Consider the following 19,689-nt stretch of genomic DNA (forward strand, 5'->3'; position numbering starts at 1 on the left):
ACAAATAGGGGTAACTTGTGAGTCCCCGAAGCATTTGAACACAAGGCGACTGTTTTATCCTGTCTTTGCTGGTTTTAAACCCTGGAGCAGACGTTTCTTGCGGGGTGGCAAATGTTTTTCTAGGCAGAAGTTTAAAATTTAACCCAGTTTTCGTCAATGTTTGTATATTTGCTCTGGGCAAAAGTTTTCATCATCGATAATTTTTAAAAATCTTGCAGAAAAGTCGGTGGCCGCTGTTGGGTTTGCTGATAACTTCTCACCACAAACTCCAATAAAATGTACGGCCGTGTCTCTTTTTCCAACGAGAGAGCCATCCATCACTAGCCACGAACGCCTCTTCTGGTTGAAGCTTTGAGTGTAAGATCATGGCCTTTTCTTTTAATATTGGTCCACTTAATGGCGTTCCTCGTCTTCGTTCTTGAACGAACCACAACCATAGAGCATCTTCCACCAATTCGTGTTTGGCCTTCCTTAGTGTGCAACGCTTTTTCTAGAACTTTTTTCGGTATCAATTTGTGTACAAAAGCCTTCAATACTTTTTCTGTTGCGTCGCCAGTCGTTGACTGTACTTTTGCCCACGTTTAAATCCTTGCAAATACTTTGCAACGGATTCTCCTTTGTCTAATCTCTCCAGAGCTTGTAGTCTCTGTTCCATTGACTTGTACTTACGTTACGCATTTCACTCATTTTAAAAACAGATTAAAACACGATGCAAAACAGTTTTTGTTCAAACACACACGCACACACACAAAAAACTATGAAAACAACAGTACTGTTACATACACAAAAGAAATCACAGAAACCCACGAGTAGTAAATAAACAACAGTACAAAACGCAAACTAAAAGAAAATAACTGACTTTGTAGGTCTACTGTAAAAATGACGAGCACCACCCAGTATGAATGTTCGAGACGAACTGATGAGCTGTTTGACAGAGCAGTAAACTAACCAAAGAATACAACGGCACTGTTAGTAGAGACGTGCTGCCCGCTTTCTGGCTGGCGCCAAGTGCGTGTGACTCATGCTCAGCCGACCGGCCGGACTAAGCGGCGGCCGAACTAACCGAGGCCGAACTTACGGGAGTCTACTGTAACACTTAGTTATGTAGTGTTGTTGTCATGCAGTTGCATGCTAGCAGGAGTGTGAGGTGACATGTTCACACACGTGCTGACACGCACTGCGTGAGATGTGACCTTGATACAGTCGGGTCACTGTGCCCAACACCTGGACCACCTGTCGTGGAATTGACTGTACTCAAGTGCGAACACCCCAAACAAACACTTAAAAAAGTGTGTGTTTGGTTTTCAGGCGATAAATTCGTATGGGTGGCGGTTTTATGAGCATGAAACGGGAACAGCACAGAAATAACGTGCTAGTACTATCAGTTGGCATTCACTGTGTTACGTTGTTTTCGATATTCAGTTCAGTAGTAGTTTCGATAATACTGAGTAGTGTATTGCAATTTTAACACTTTTTATGTTATAATTGGGGAAATGAGTGCTTTGTGAGCGATTACTTAAAATAAGTTCACAACATATTTAAAATATTCTATGAAAATGTTCCATTTGGGAAGGAAGAATATAATTATGTTCTAAAAATCTTGTGGTTTCTTTTGTCATCTAATGAGGGTGTAACTTTCATGATTAATGTGGTTATTTGAATCTAAAAATATAAAAATATTGCTAAATTATATAATTTTTCCAACATATAAAAGCCACCTCCTTGGAATTCAGATTAGACCTCACATGACAGTCGCTAATCTTGCCCAATATGGTCAAACTTTATTTCTCTTACTAACTCTGATAAAAATTGATAAACTTTGATCGGTTTGATTCATTTTTCAGTGTCTGATAACAAACTAACAGACTAGATCAAATGGTTTGATAAACATTGATCAAGATCTATGATCAATGTTATCAAGATTTTCAACGTTTGCTAAACGATAACAACCTTAATGTTTTGTACCCTTTATAAAATATTATCAAACAAATAGTTTGATAGTTTTTATCAAGACTTTTGATTGGTTTTATCAAGTTTTTCAGTATCCGATGAAAGGAATCAAACAATGTCAGACCAGCTCAAATGATCTGTAAGAAATGTATTACATTTTATAATTTGATTGATGTATTGGCAATTTTATATCCAATAAGTAACATAATTTTACCAAATATCTCAACATGTTCATCAAACTTTATATTTTCATCTACATTAGTTTGCATATTTCGTAAGGGTGGGCTGGCCTGTGGTACATTTACATAGTTGATAATCCTAATAATAATAAATCGTAATTTAAATCTCTTAACAATCACGGTAATAGGATAAGCCGATCTGAAACACTCAAAATGGAATGGATTTTCTTGAAGGCATAAATGGATTAGGGAACTAGGTCTTTAAAATGATTTTTAATTTACTGTATTAAGAAGGTACATTATAAACCGCCGTTAGAATTTATTGCTTGATATTTTTTTATATATAATTTTAAAACTTTTATATTAAAATATGAAATTATATGCATTAAAGAACGCGTTGCTCACATCGTATGTGAGTCGCACAAGCGCTGTGTGCTGTGGGTATACACGGACTGCCATGAGGCCAATCGTTACTTCACCCATAACATGGATGTAAAAGTAAGATTTATGCTACTACTTATGAAAATGAATGTAACGTATAAATAACTTTGTTTAGTATCGAAAACGTTCATGTCATACCGATATATTGTTCAGCGTTATATAAACGCAATCACTTGATAATAGCACATCTTTAAACAAAGCTTGCCGAGTCCAATGTTCTTGGAAGATATTGAAAAACTTCCCGACCATCAGTTTGCTGGGAGGAAGCCAACATCTTGTTTGTACACTGCAAGCACAACTTCCCTCCAACACCGAAGAAAAGTGACTTCACCAACTTAAAACTTCAGTGCTTAGGAAACTGTTCCAGAACTATGTCGTAAGTTTAGATTTGTCTTACTGGCTTTTCACTTTAATTCTGTTCATTACGATCCCGATTACGTGACATCTAGGGTAATCGAAACTGTTTTATTCAATAAGGTGTAATTTGTTAACAAAGTTGTTAATTAAATGGTTGCTTTTTGTATTTCATTGTATGGACTCAAATATACGAGGAAATGGTGAGGGCGTATATTTTTGCATTTAAGTACATGTAATAGTCCGAGAGCTGACAGCCACTTTGCTTTGTATTGGCACACAACCTAGTGTTTCGAGAAATTGATACCACTCCTAAGAAATAAATCAGTAAAAGTCTTAGCAAGGTTCGAAATGGGACGGTACGAAAGCACATTAAAGGCACATTAAATAGGCTAAAAGTGCCGAATTTGCCTCTTCGTGTCGTTGTCTGGGGCCAACAGAACTATTATTTACGTGACTGACGGTTGATTTTTAAATTTGCCTAGCTAAGAAAAATAAAATATTTAAAAAAGTATTGTTAGTATTTTTAACCTTTTCGATACCCTTCTATCTGAACCCCCACTAAAAATAATGGGGCTAATGATAAATTTCTCGGAAAACTAGGTGCTTATGTAATGTAAATTGGCTCTCAGCTGCTAGACCACAAAGGGAGTTTTCAAAGACTAAGGAAGATTTCTTTCGTGATTTTTTTATCCTTCAGGTATGCATTGCTCTAACACAAGGAGTAATAAATTGCAATACTTAATTATTATGATAAATGCGTTTAGTTACTCTACTGAGAGCGCGGTATAGAGAAAGGGAATAGTTTTTTTACATAACAAAACCTCGGGAAACAAACACAGGGCACGTCCGTATCTCTGGGCGTGTTGACGGAGCTAAATCATTCGCTGTGTCAGCTGTTGAAATCTTCTCACAGTGGTCTGGCGACACACGCACGGACACGAGCACGCACTCCTCGGCTCTGTGTCTGTACTCATTATCATAACAGGTATGGGTAGAGTAAAAGTGCGTGAGTGTGCGTACGAGAGTCTTGTCTGTCAGTACAGCGCCCTACTTGGGCAGCTCTGCGGACACAGAGGTAGAGTCAATGTCTGCTCTTGACCATCAACAGTTTATACATGGAGTTTTACTGATCGCAGGGATTCCAGACACTGCCTTGAGAGGAAAGTGAACTGGAGCTAAACTCAACATTCACATTTGAATCAACCCTTTCTACCATAGACTGTTATGTGTAGAAAACTCGGTTGGTCCACCGTACTTTAGTATTGTGTCAAAAACATTGTAGAAGACCCAATTGTGCACCTGATGAGACAATGACGGACTTACAACTAGTCAACAGGGAACTGTAGCCTTTTTATATAGAACATATCTATTCAAATAGGCCTTTCTGATCAAACCCTCTAGAATTTTATCCTATTTTGCGGTACACACTAGAGGGATGGTCTTCGATGCTGCACCGCCACACTAATGGCCCGAATCATTCTTTATCTTGATAACAAGCTCAAACAATCATAAAGGTTGGTTTTTAGTAGTTAAATAACCATAATAGATCTAGGGTTAGTTAATGGAATTTTACCCTTTTATAGAACGTAATCTAATTGTTTTTAACCGCCAAGAATTCTCTACCACAAACTGCAAGATATCCTGGTTATTTCGAACTGAACACCCTTGGCGGGGAACAGTTCAAAGTGTCTAGCATTCAGGGGACGCTTTTCAGATCTTTCTAAAAAAAGATTAAATGTAATTGAGAAACGTCTATGATTACTTACTTGTTGATTCGCATCTTACGGCTTTTCAGTCCCGCAGCAACATTTTTGAAGTGTAACATCGTTTAGTAATAATTTCATCGTGTGTCAGCAAAGGGTGTTCAGAATCCATAGAGCCAACAGCAAGAAGCGGCCTCAGAAGCTGGCCTGACTGTAACGAGAAAGTCACGACTGCGTATGCGTGTATCAGCGATCAACCGCTATAAACTATGTGGTAGCCTGCACAGGCCTGCAGTAATCTGTATCTGCAACTCTACCCTCACGCGACCGTGTCTATGTGTGTCGTACAGATTGTAATCTAATCTCTTACTGTTTGTTAACATGGTCGTCAATCGTGTGGTTTAGGATGACCGCAATAGGTATAAACGGTAGGCAAAACATCGATTTCCAATGCTAATGTACCGTTTATTCTGTCTGCTTTTTACTTATTCGTTCAATTAGTTTTTTTCTAGATTTATTGTTTTACTATGTAAAAGTTGGCTTTGTTTTTAGGAAGGACAGGTGATATCCTTCTAACAAGAACCAAGGAATCGTACTTTAAGAGAGTAACGTTTTTGTGAAAGATTCTACTCAGCTTAGAGCGCAGAACTTAGTCTACTGGTACATTATGGGCCTAAACCTTCATTCATTAGGAGAATTCAGACTTGAGTTCTCTGAGTCACCCATACTATACAGGATCCACCGAGTGATGAGCGTAGCGACCCTATGTGCGTATGATGGCCCTATGCTTCCCACCGTAGCTGCGTTATGTGTAGAAGACTCGATTGCTCTACCGTGCTTTGAGATCCTGTCAATCAACATCTTAGTGCACTCAATTGGGCACCTGATGCGACAACGAGAATACCTCTTCACCTAGATTGCACTACTTTTTGTAGTCTGGTTGTCTCTGATGTCGAAATGATGTGGAGGGTTTGGTCTTGAGCTTCTTCGTTCTTCGTCGCCGACTGTTTTTTATATCCCTTCAGACGAACATGACTCCAGATTTCAGGAGTCAAGTCTGCAACATCACCATATTTCGGATGCTGCACGTAAGAGGAAGGTGAAATGGAGCTAAACTCAACATTCACATTGAGCCAATGTGGTTGTGACAGATTGGGGGGGGGGGGGGGGGGGGCAGAGAAAGTCTACGTGGACTGTGCGTGCGAATGCTCATAATTTCGGCGAGCCGAGAACACAGTCGGTCATTCCCGCCTTGTTCCTTAAAAAGAGTTGAACGATTCTTCAGAACTTATTACAATCGATCCATCGGTCTTATCAGTGATAACCTTTACTAACGATATAAAGATTGAAACAGTTAAATTGACACTGTTATAGACCACATGTGAACCAGCCTGTCACCACGTGACGGCAGTCAAACTCGGTGAATCTAGCCTAGCTAAGTAGTATTTGTACTTATTACTTGGTTTCTGTTATATTGTTATACACTCAAAAGTTAAGCAAGAACATAAATGAATTCTATAATATTATACAGCAGAGTTCAAATGACAAACCTTCGCCAACAAGACCGTGGTATAAAACATGGATCAAACTTCATCGCCTTTCATCGCTGAAACACCAGACTCCAAGCAGCTAATGTCTTTGGTGAGACAGATAGGTTAGTACCGAACATTTTATTACCTGCTACTATACTATAGTACTATAGTATACTATACTATAGTATACCATTAGTACTATAGGAAAATCTCGCTTGTTGTCAAACATACTGTGCGATGTTAAGGAATTGGTCTAGTCAGTTTAACGAAGCAATATAAATCTAACGGGAATTGGAGCAGAAATAATTTCGAACCCCGTAATCATGTGATTTATGTTTCCATTTAATGCCACGTCCTGTTTGTAAATAATACCGACATGTTCTTTAATGAAACACAGTCATATAGTTTCGCATTGCGATTGGCTAAGTATTTGCACCTTACATATTTATTTAACGTATTTTGGATTGTGGTATATTTAACGAGTACTTGGGGTTAATTTGAGAATAAACGGATTGTAACTGTTTTGCTGTGTTCACCATTAAAGATTACTGACGACGTATTGGTTTTGTGTGTACCACTAAACAGTACATCAAAATCCTTGAGTATTGCAATAGAAATTTTCATACTTTCCTTCTATGTGGATATATTTGAATCTTATTCGATGTGGTATTATTTATTACTTATAGACTTATTCACTGACGTACTTAGGTACACATTTTTAGGCAAATATCAATGAAGAACGAGTATTACGAATGATTAATATGTAACTTTATAATTATTTAATATCTTTTGGTTCTTTGGAAATGATGTTAACTAATATAACAATACCCAAAGGCAACTGAGGGTTCCTTCAACCTTATGTGGAGTCAGAACCTCTCGGATTCCGGTTTGGGATATTGCTAAATTCCAGCTTCCAAATCCACATTCCTTCCTTTCACCATTTTTTGACACCTTGCCAAGGTTCTGTATCATTGAAGAGGTGACATTACGTGACAAAATATCACTTCCCGCACACTCTATCTCCTAAAAGGCCGGCCTCTAATAGTTCCATGCCAATTTTTCCATTTAATTATGAATGCTCAGATGCAAAACTGCGGCAATATTCTGTCTCTTACGTAAGAGCAATCATAGTTGTGTAAGAGCCAACCTCGCTTCTTTGTTTAAAATGTTATTGTTAACAGTTTAAAAAATGACGAGATTTTCGAACATTAACGCCGTTAAACTACGTTACTAGAATTGGAATCTAATCTCTTCTTCGGGTATAAAAGACTTCAGGTTTAAGCACAAAGAAACCTGAGGCAAGGTTTTGGTGACGAACCTACCAAGTTAATAATTAACAACAGAACAAGTTGTACGTAACAAATGAAGCGTGTATCTGAGGTTCATAGGTGCGTGAAGAATCACATTCTGTCTACACAATAGCAGGTGCACTAGACGTAACATGCTATGTACTAAACAGACAAGTTAAAAGACGTTTTAATGATATAAATTCATGAATTTCCACTAAGAAAACTATCCTTCGTCGTACTACTTCCGGAGGGGGTGACAATCAAAAGGGTTAAAATACCAAAGACATTTTTATAGTTCATTATTTTTGAGTTTGGAAACATTCAGTCATGTAAAAGTGTCAACCTCAGCAGATGAAAAATTGTGATTTTTAAACAATTTATACGATTGACTCTCAATTTCATTCCTAGTGGAAATTACTCCATCGATTTCACTAAAAACTGCGTTGTGTTCTTTCACAGTGCAAACTGAATTAATCCTTCCAGAGTACTAAGGATTACTTCCCACAAAATTCTGTGCTCGGCATGGCACGTTAGAGCTCTGTCGTTTTGTAGCTTGGTGAAATAAAGATCACTGTCTGTAGATACGACGTTTATTAACTGCGGTTATTTGTAAAAGATAGACAGCGAGTCAGATAGAATACAGGCAGGCGGAGGAGCAGTCGTAATCTGGCTTATGGCTGCTCTGGAAACTTTCCAGTTTAGCAATCGCAACTTTCCGATTCTTCCCAGATTCGTGTAAAATGTCGTCGCCCGGAGGCAAGTCTGACTTTTCTTCTATGATTTAGCATAAGGACCGATTTTCCTATTAAAGCTAATGTTCAATCCTCTGGCGATTTGGCAACTTGTTATGTTTATAAGGTTAGAGTTAGGGCGCAAAGCCAATCCGACCGGATGTCGACTGTTCCCGGAAGTAAAATGCCATTGTTTAATTTAGTTTGTTTTGTAATTACTACCATTACTGTGTTAAGTTGAAATATCGCACTTACAAATAAATTACGAATATTCTACGATAGCTACAATTCTACATCATTTTACAACTGTTCTACATATTTAGTTTTTCTGAATTGAATTAAATATTTTTTACAAAAAATCCGTTTAGTATTTGTTACTCAATAAAATTGTGTTGTTTAATAATAATTTATTACTTGTGGTAATAAAAGAGATAGATATTCTACGTTAGCTACAATTCTACATCATTTTACAACTGTTCTACGTATTTAGTTTTTCTGAAATTAATTAAATATTGTTTACAAAAAATCCGTTTAGTATTTGTTACTCAATAAAAATTGTGTTGTTTAATAATAACTTATTACTTGTGGTAATAAAAGAGATAGATATTCTACGTTAGCTACAATTCTACATCATTTTACACAACTGTTCTACGTATTTAGTTTTTCTGAAATGAATTAAATATTGTTTACAAAAAATACGTTTAGTATTTGTTACTCAATAAAATTGTGTTGTTTAATAATAATTTATTACTTGTGGTAATAAAAGAGATAGATATTCTACGTTAGCTACAATTCTACATCATTTTACAACTGTTCTACATATTTAGTTTTTTCTGAATTGAATTAAATATTTTTTACAAAAAATCCGTTTAGTATTTGTTACTCATTAAAATTGTGTTTAAATAATAATTTATTACTTGTGGTAATAAAAGAGATAGATATTCTACGTTAGCTACAATTCTACATCATTTTTTACAAACTGTTCTACATATTTAGTTTTTCTGAAATGAATTAAATATTTTTTACAAAAAATCCGTTTAGTATTTGTTACTCAATAAAATTGTGTTGTTTAATAATAATTTATTACTTGTGGTAATAAAAGAGATAGATATTCTACGTTAGCTACAATTCTACATAATTTTACAACTGTTCTACATATTTAGTTTTTTCTGAATTGAATTAAATATTTTTTACAAAAAATCCGTTTAGTATTTGTTACTCAATAAAATTGTGTTGTTTAATAATAATTTATTACTTGTGGTAATAAAAGAGATAGATATTCTACGTTAGCTACAATTCTACATCATTTTACAACTGTTCTACATATTTAGTTTTTTCTGAAATGAATTAAATATTTTTTACAAAAAATCCGTTTAGTATTTGTTACTCAATAAAATTGTGTTGTTTAATAATAATTTATTACTTGTGGTAATAAAAGAGATAGATATTCTACGTTAGCTACAATTCTACATAATTTTACAACTGTTCTACATATTTAGTTTTTCTGAATTGAATTAAATATTTTTTACAAAAAATCCGTTTAGTATTTGTTACTCAATAAAATTGTGTTGTTTAAATAATAATTTATTACTTGTGGTAATAAAAGAGATAGATATTCTACGTTAAGCTAACAATTCTACATAATTTTACAACTGTTTACATATTTAGTTTTTCTGAATTGAATTTAATATTTTTTACAAAAAACCCGTTTAGTATTTGTTACTCAATAAAATTGTGTTGTTTTAATAATAATTTATTACTTGTGGTAATAAAAGAGATAGATATTCTACGTTAGCTACAATTCTACATCATTTTACATCTGTTCTACATATTTAGTTTTTCTGAAATGAATTAAATATTTTTTACAAAAAATCCGTTTTAGTATTTGTTACTCAATAAAATTGTGTTGTTTAATAATAATTTATTACTTGTGGTAATAAAAGGGATAGATATTCTACGTTAGCTACAATTCTACATCATTTTACAACTGTTCTACATATTTAGTTTTTCTGAAATGAATTAAATATTGTTTACAAAAAAATCCGTTTAGTATTTGTTTACTCAATAAAATTTTTTGTGTTGTTTAATAATAATTTATTACTTGTGGTAATAAAAGAGATAGATATTCTACGTTAGCTACAATTCTACATCATTTTACAACTGTTCTACATATTTAGTTTTTCTGAAAATGAATTAAATATTTTTTACAAAAAATCCGTTTAGTATTTGTTACTCAATAAAATTGTGTTGTTTAATAATAATTGATTACTTGTGGTAATAAAAGAGATAGATATTCTACGTTAGCTACAATTCTACATCATTTTACAAACTGTTCTACGTATTTAGTTTTTCTGAATTGAATTTAATATTTTTTACAAAAAATCTGTTTAGTATTTGTTACTCAATAAAATTGTGTTGTTTAATAATAAATTTATTACTTGTGGTAATAAAAGAGATAGATATTCTACGTTAGCTACAATTCCACATCATTTTACAACTGTTCTACATATTTAGTTTTTCTGAAATGAATTAAATATTTTTTTACAAAAAAATCCGTTTACTATTTGTTACTCAATAAAATTGTGTTGTTTAATAATAATTTATTACTTGTGGTAATAAAAGAGATAGAAACTACATTTTTATATTCCTACAAATCAATAGCTAAGACTAATTTAAATATAAATATTCATAATGAGGCTTTGACTATAATTTTTAATATATTAGATTTTGCTAGCTAAACATACGATTATAACCATGTGCCCTCCAAGTTCACTCTGCTATACTATCCAATACTAGAAACTGAGCCATTTGTTAGCTATTGCGTTGCATAGTTCTAATTTCAAATTATATTTACTATGTAGGCAAAGAAATTAATATAAAAAAATAATAGGCTATAATATAACCAGTAATATATTCATAACCATTCTAATTATAACCTTAGAACTAAGAAGTGTTATCGAAAATTATTTTCGCTTTATTTTATTATTGTAAAACCACAGCTACGAATATATGATATCTGTGAAATTGGCTACTTAATAATTCAGATTTAGAATTATATTATATTAAACATGTTTCGAGAGATTACGCGTGAGAACTTGTAACGCGTGTAAAAAGTGTGCGTCTTAACGCCGCGCGCCAGTCAAAAACATCATTTACTGCCCTTATACAAGTGATATATCAGATTTCAGGTAGCCTAATTAGATTTATTTACCTTTAATTTATTTTTACTATTAACAATTTCAGATTCCTAAGTAGCACCCATGTAGAGAAACTTTTATGTGGCTACTGCTTAAGATGGGTTTTAAATGAAGTTACAAGACGGAATCGTCTTTAATACTGGCCAAGAGAAAATTGAAGAACTCTATAAAAAAAATCCTCAAAGGGAAGTAATTGTTAGTCAAAACTCTAAACTTAAAATAAGCGTTTTTTATGAAAAATCTTTTGCCAGTTTCAAGTTAGCAATTGGTACTCGTCTCATTGAAACATATAAATCATATAAATATTTTTTTTCTGTCAGCACACATTGTAAGTTTCTAGCATACCGATGTACCACTAAGGGTAAACTGTAGAATCTTTGGGAAATTACTGGACCAATAGTTTTGCATATTGTTAAATGGAGTACCCATATGACAAATCTACCCGTAATGTAAATTGGTAGCTTACGGAAAAGTGGGGGGGGGGGGAGAATTCATGACAAGTGTGAGACGTTAAACCGACAATCGAATTTATGCCACAATAAATACGGTTTAATTTTAACCGTAACTTCGCACAATGATTTATAGTCTGTAAAACCGAACAGTTGTGCAGTTAAAGACCGAGAAGTAGCAACAGCCGAAAAATTTATCACTGTGTAGTAACAGCTTGTTTGTTTGTAAACAGGCGAAAATGTGGGTTAAACAAGCCTTCAGTAGCAGACCGCTTATTGGTACTAAAATAGCCGCCAAATGGACCGTCTGGCCCTTACATTCTGGTAATGGACCGGCCACACTTATAAGACTTATTCGAAAACAGTCATCGTAAGTATTGTAGTAGATTAGTGTTTTAAAGTATGTATACAGTTTGGATTTGTATTATTATTTATTTTTTCTGGTGTAAATGTTCTATTATTTCTGGGTAACCAAAATAGGCAAAACCCCGAATTTTGTGTGTTTTATTGTCATTTGTGCTGTTGTATTTTTCATGGGTAATACAGTAACAAATGTTTAAAATGCGTCAACACAAATGTGTTTACTGTTGTTTGATGAGCAGCCTAGTTGTCCTCTGCGATCTTATGTGTATAGCTCGTACCAGACGAGCGACATCAACGTGGAGGGGGGGAGGAAGCCTACATTGTTTTGCACCTGTTTTGAGGTTTGACAACAACAAAATATTTTCTTATCTCCTGTTTTTCCAACAAACGTGGCTATTCATTGTTTTTGCCTCCGAAAAGTTATTTTAAATCGCTGTGACTTACAAAGAGAACAAAACAAAAAACAATTCAATCTAAAAGCGATTGCAATCCCTTAACAAGCTTCGATTCCCAACAGTTTCTATCAATGAAAGAGGGTTTACGGGTATTTTTTATTTACAAACTTTTCCATAGGAATCGATTTTCGTAAGAGCAGCAAGTTCTCTTACGTTAAGCTCTTAAGATCCCTTACGTGTAACTAGTTTAAAAGGTCCATGAGAAAATTGAAATTTAATCCCGTAACTTAACTGAACTAACGTAATTAGTTGGTTAAAATAAGTTACCTTTTCTTCACACTGTAAAAAAAACATCCAGAGGATAATAACCACGAACAATTGTGGACTTCGTCCTTTCAACTTCGTTTCTTAACAACTTAGTAGCTGATCAAAAGTAGACAAATAATTCTTTATAGATTTATAATAGCACAACGTCTGTTCCACATGTTTGCAAAACCTGGAAATTAATATGACCAAGTTTGCGGTTTTTATCATATTAATGTGTCCAATTAGCTTCGATACGAATTACCTTTATACTGTAAAATTTAACGGCTGAAGATAAATTTGTTTACGTAGAAGAGAGGTATTATAGTCGCCATCACGGACTCATATTGGTCAACAACCTTGGAAGTATGACGTCACAAATGTGCATTGCACCAAAGTGTGCTTGTCTGTCTGCAATGCGCTCACACGTCATTTAACTTCAGCTTCTGATTGTAGCCACATTCTTTGTCTTTTCGCCTTTGTCAACGCTTGGCGCTTGTTCGTGCCAAATGATGTCTCGCCTTTTCTTCTGAAAAAGTTTAATGTAGGTTTCATTAATCTTTGTTTCGCTATTCTCGTTATTCGTTTATTACTAAAACTGTCCGAATGGACATAATCGAGTTCATGTTGTATAGAGAAGGTCGCTTTTTAGTACCAATTTGGGGGTTTGAAGGTATGGATCCCGATTTTGGTTACACGTCATAATCTTGGGATTGGAGACATTAAATTTCTTGTGTATTTTAATAAAATTAAAAAATTAATAGATGAAAAATTACTATGTTTGAGTAATTCCTAAACATTACTAAATCTATGAAAAAGGGTTTTAGTATTGATATACATTGTAATTGTTTTATAATAATAGAAAATTATATATTGCTACATACAACCAGGTATATTTCGCATGTCTGTTCACATTGAACAGTTTATAGGATATGAATTAATCGTTAGTAGTAAAACGAACTATAAAGATTTGTAGGGAATAATTACTATTGTTACTTCCAAGTAAATGGAATTAAATATTAGAAAACAAACGAAAATCTTAAGACATTTAGCTACAATTTTGAAATGAATTTGTTATTCATGTAACGGTGTAATCTATATCATGTTTATAGTAATCATTTATATTGTCTTTTAAATATTATAAATTCATCCAAAACCGAAGGTTTTCTAAGTTAAAGAAGGGCATTTTATTTAATCACATTTTGTATTAATCTTAATAACTAGTTTCAAAATATAAAACTATACAAAATTGTGGTTAAATATGTATAACATTTATCTAAGTATTGATACTGTAAGAAGTAAAAATACTTTTTGTTGTATAATTTCAATAGAAACATTTATCATAACATTGAAATTCTTCACGTTGAACAAATGAAGAGTAAAGCAGAGTGCTGGATAGAGGTTGATGATTGTAGAGGTAAATCGATATCCTGATGATAGCTCGATTACCTGTATCCAGAAATTCCTTTTGAAGGAAGCGAAAAGCATACACCTCTCTAGACCAACTCTTTAATTTCGTGCATTTGCTCATCTGTTAATTCAAACATTACTGCACAATTTTATTAATTTATATTTTTCAGGTAGAAAATATTTTTTAAATCTTTCTACGTTTTATCTCTGTAAAGTTTATTAAACACGTGTCAGTGTTTATAAATGATAAGAAATATCTACATACTACAATGTATGTGGACGAGTTTTATCTCTGTAAAGTTTATTAAACACGTGTCAGTGTTTATAAATGATAAGAAATATCTACATACTACAATGTATGTGGACGAGTTTTTATCTCTGTAAAGTTTATTAAACACGTGTCAGTGTTTATAAATGATAAGAAATATCTACATACTACAATGTATGTGGACGAGTTTTATCTCTGTAAAGTTTATTAAACACGTGTCAGTGTTTATAAATGATAAGAAATATCTACATACTACAATGTATGTGGACGATTTTTATCTACACATTAGAATCGTTAGTGCTGAAAAACGACGCTGTGGTAATACAAGGATTGAATACATGACAATACATTTGATCTGTTTAATTGAAATAATTGCACTATTAATAATCTTATAATGTGTATACGCGTAAATCTATTTGAATTTATATAACACACTACATTAAATTAATAATATGTAGTGCGAATTTGTGTGTAAATGTTTGAGTAAAAGGTGTATACCTTGAATGAATTTTGAATAAGGTTTTGAATTTTATTTCTCTTATTTAAAATAATATCTTTACTCAGGGAGAATGATACCTGTTAACGAACGGACTTTGCATATGGCGTTAAATAAAAAATAGTTCTTAAAATAGTGTTGTTGTCCGTATGTATGTCTATCCGAGCGATAACCTTGATAGAATGCTCCTAGAGAAGTCGGTGGTCACAGACTACATTGCTATTGAGCAATGCGTGGCTTACCAAGCAAACAGGGATTATTCCATTGAGTAAGGTCGTATTTGTTTCCGCCATAATAGTATGAATAGTTCGGTTTTAATATTTATTAATATGGTGAGCTATTTTGTGTGTAACTGAAGAGAATTTAATTTAATTAAAGGATAATATATAAGGACTTATAAAGAGATCGTCCTATTATTTTCCCCTTTTTTAACTTTGTAACTTTATGTATTAGAATATATGTTTTTTGTTTGTTTTGGAATAAACTTTGTTTCATTTCATTCCTTAATCTCATAAAGCTAAATATAGATGTACATTTTAAGGCGTTAATCCCGTAAGGTTATCGATACAGTAGAACGATAAAATATAACTATAAAGTCATTGATCTCATAATGCTAAAACTGTACAGGATATCAAAGTGGTAATTTCGTAAAAATATGGGCAGAATAGAACTATCACGTCGTTGGTCATGTACGGCCAAACAAACGTACTTATCACGGCATGTTTATCAAAGCGTCTCTAAAGGTAACATGGATTTAGAATGATTCCGTGGCTTATCTCACAAATCTAAAGCTGCAGTGGTTAATTATCTAGACATTACAATCATAAACCTACCAACAGAAATAAAGCAAACCGCATTAGTGAATTATGGCGGTATTAATACGTTAATTTCGTTAAACCAACGATGAAAGAATCATAAAGTTGCTCTAGCAAAACCAACGACTGGAGTAAATTATCGTGGCTCTCGTAAAGATAAAAATAGGGACTACAATACTATGGCTTTTTACATTCAGTTAATTTATGTGCCATCACCATTTCTTCAATGTAATTATTTACTAGTTTAACAATCCAATTTAAAGTGAGCACTGTGCTTTGCATTGTATAATATTGTAAATTCGGCCAGCTTTAGGGTCGCATATTCCTAGAAAATATGAACTGAAATTCTTCACCACATTATTGTACATTTATGAACAAACATCTTTGTTCATAAATCTAAATCTGTTAACATAATATAACTAATTGTAATGCTTGCATTAGGATGTTATTAATTTTATAATATTTATAGGAAATTGTATAGTTAAATCTGCAGGTATTCTAAAAATGTACGTAGCGGACTAACAAATACTCTTTAAATAAATGTTGGCCAATGCTTCTTTCTATAAAATGCTAAGCTACACTAAATTTCCCTTGTCACATTAAAAGTCTCATGCATGTTGAAATATATGCATTCTTTGAATAGTCTGCACTCAGAGCCAAACAAAAACAAATGTTATTCTAGCTCTTGAGAACTTTCTTTTGTTATAAAGTGACTGAAAATATCTGCAGTGCTCGCGTATTTCAAAGATGTCAATTCACTTCAGACGAAAATGCATTCTAAAATCATGTTTGAATTTACACGTTCTTCATTCCACTCTGCATTAACATGATATAAAATGTAAACTATTAAACAATTGTATTCGTTTTTTACGAATGAAAAAACACAGAAGAAGTAAAATATTTTTAGCCACAATACATTAATAAACTTTCTGTAATTTTCTCTTGTAGTAATATCATGATCAAACTCAGAGATGAGCCGTATTGGAGAGCTGAAGAAAGGCTTATTGTTTACCGTCAGATCTGTCCTCTGATGGAATTTGCCAATTTTGTTATTGCTCATAAATCCTACGCTGAGGCTCACGTTCACTGAACAGATCTTGTAAGACATTTGTTGGTCTGAGATACATAATTAAAATGCACAGGGATGCGTACAAGTGTACAAGATCGCAATTTTTCAGTGGTTATAGTAAACGTTTATACAAAAATAATGTTTTGGAATTTTCTAATTAGTAGATGGCATTGTAGCAAAATAATATGAGTCCTTCGAATCGTTATGATAGCTCAGAAAATAGCATTTAATCCTTCGAGCTCAACACGTTGATTTGCGTATCGTAAGTTCGGCTCAGTTTCACCTTCCGTTTAGTGCAACGTCTGAAATCTGACACTGACACAGACTTCAACGGAAGGAGAGTAGGAAACTCGGTTTCTTCGACGTACTTTGGGTACTACACTTGATTTTGATGTCGACAAGATGCAGAGTTTCGTTTAGAGTTTCGTCACCGCCGACTTTATCGGATCTCTTCAGACGGACATGACTCCAGATTCCAGGAGTAAAGTCCGTGAAAGTGTTAGATTTCAGACATACACTACACTGAGCGGAAGGTGGGTGCTGGAGCTGATCCCACATTCCCATTGGATTAATCCTTCCCACCAAAGCTACGTTACGTTCATGCGATTTTTTACTTAAAACAGTCTTGGACAAAAATGCTATATAGCTGCTACTGCAAGGTCATTCCATAATAGTCAAATGTCATACATAGGTGGTCTTGGTACAGACCGTCTCAGGCACCAACAAAGTCATTGCTAGGTCTCCAGAGGGTTAAATCGAAATACAATATAACTAAATATAGTGAACACTCCCAAAAGACAGTCGAGGGTGTGAAGTCCGTATCTGTCATGGGGCATTCCTCCAAGGGAGAGGCGCCCTTCTCGGCATCGTAAAACTGGGGGAGCCCTTTATTGAGGGCGGCTACCATCGATTTAGGGCTGGGTATCAAAAACAGCGACGTTTGCCAGACGTAACCCTTCCGCAGTGCTTTGTTCTCTTATTATCAGGAAAGTGAATACAAATATAATTTCTAAATAATACATACTGAAATATTCTAACAGTGTAAGTGTTTACAAATGGAAAGAGAATGTGCTGGGGAAAGTAGTGTTATAGTAAATACCATTACGTCTACTGACTGGGGAAATACCATACCTAAGTACGTAGCTTGAGATTATGAATGAATTTATGACTGCAGTATGTACGCTTATTAATATTTAAAATTACTACCCGAAAGACCAATGGCAATCTAGGGAGTCGTATAGTTTTATGAAGATCCTGAACCACGGATAGTCCTGTCTCCAACAGTCGTCTCTCTGTAAAAGCAGGCCACAGCTGCGTACTAATTTATACAGATTTAAATTCCCAAAGATAACTTTTACGAATATCTTAGGTAAATGAAACCAAATATATATTTGACTGGATAGTCCTTATCAACGCTAATGCGGGGTATCTGATATGTTGTTTACATAATAAGTTACCTTGATACACTTTTATTTATCTATTACTGTATCTGTATGGATGATGTTACGTTAACAAGCTAAGTTGGTTTAATAGTTGTATTATATTTTATCACATTTTATTTACAATATTTGATTTTAAAACTAGCAAAGATTTTTTTAATTTCCAGAACAAATATTGAAAACATTCTTGAAAGTAACACACCACGTTATATAAATAAAAAAGTGTTGTCGACTTTGTCTAACAGTACAGATGTTACATAACAAATAAGCATACATTTCCATTAAAATATTTATTTTTTGACTAACTCATCAGCAGAGTAGTAATTCTGACTTAGAGAGAATCAGAAAAACTTTCAATTTTGTTAAAGGACGTTACGATTTTGGAATGGTTCTCCGGTTTCATACTAAAATCAGTGCGGTAACGAAGGTCATTATGTAACCAACGGAGTTGGATTATTTGAAAAGGAGTGTTAGGTAATTATAGTGAACACGATTGATTGCTAAACACGTTGAGCTGCAGTCTAGCGAGATGTGGGGGCTTGTGGCGCCTGAGAGCGTAGGCGACACGTACATTGCCTATTTTGGAAGAGAAAGCCCCTCGGTAGAGACCGAGGAGACACTGGAACTAGCTGATTATGAGAACGCCGCGGGTCCCCCTCTCCCCATCGTTGGCTTTGTTATAGGAAATCAACGATTACCATAATGCTAATGCCTACTATCTCTGATGAATCACTGTTATTTTAATTGTCTAAACAGTAGTTGGAATTATCCAGCTTGTTTATTTCATTAAATTATGAAATGTTAAACATGTATTTCGTTACTATCTCCATCCTGTCCTAAGATGCACGTGTAGTCTGCAATCTGCTGCTTCTACACAAACTTTAGATGAAGAGGAGTATTGAAGCCGAAACAGGTCTTAACGCACAAATCGACACTATACTATGAGGGCAAGCTCTTGTAGATTTTTGCGATGTTAGCTTCTTGTTTGATGAGTTAAAATCTTTCAAGTACGATGATATTTACTTTATTGTATTCTTTATCATTTCAATTACGTGAATGCTGATAGAAAACATATCTCGTTTGAACATTAGTTTACTGCAGGTGTTCAAAGATTATGAAGCCTCTCTCAACATTGTAATTTTATGTCAGTCCATTGTGTGTGCATGGGGTAGTAATGGATCGAATATGAAACGATGGTTGCTATATAAGTACATATAGAATATTTTCTTGCTCCTACTACAGTTCGGACATATAATACACACGGAGAGTTCGCGTATTTAACTACTGTGAACATTTTAGAAGT

The 19,689-nt window shown here is 34.0% G+C and overlaps 1 protein-coding gene across 1 annotated transcript in view; it reads left to right on the plus strand.

Moving 5' to 3' along the window:
* The window catches only part of LOC124359754, a 145,085-nt gene that overhangs the window by 73,516 nt on the left and 51,880 nt on the right, over positions 1 to 19,689 (plus strand). The gene's annotated exons all lie outside the window — the stretch shown is intronic.

Source organism: Homalodisca vitripennis, chromosome 4 (genome assembly GCF_021130785.1).
Source record: "Homalodisca vitripennis isolate AUS2020 chromosome 4, UT_GWSS_2.1, whole genome shotgun sequence".
Lineage (NCBI taxonomy): Eukaryota > Metazoa > Arthropoda > Insecta > Hemiptera > Cicadellidae > Homalodisca > Homalodisca vitripennis.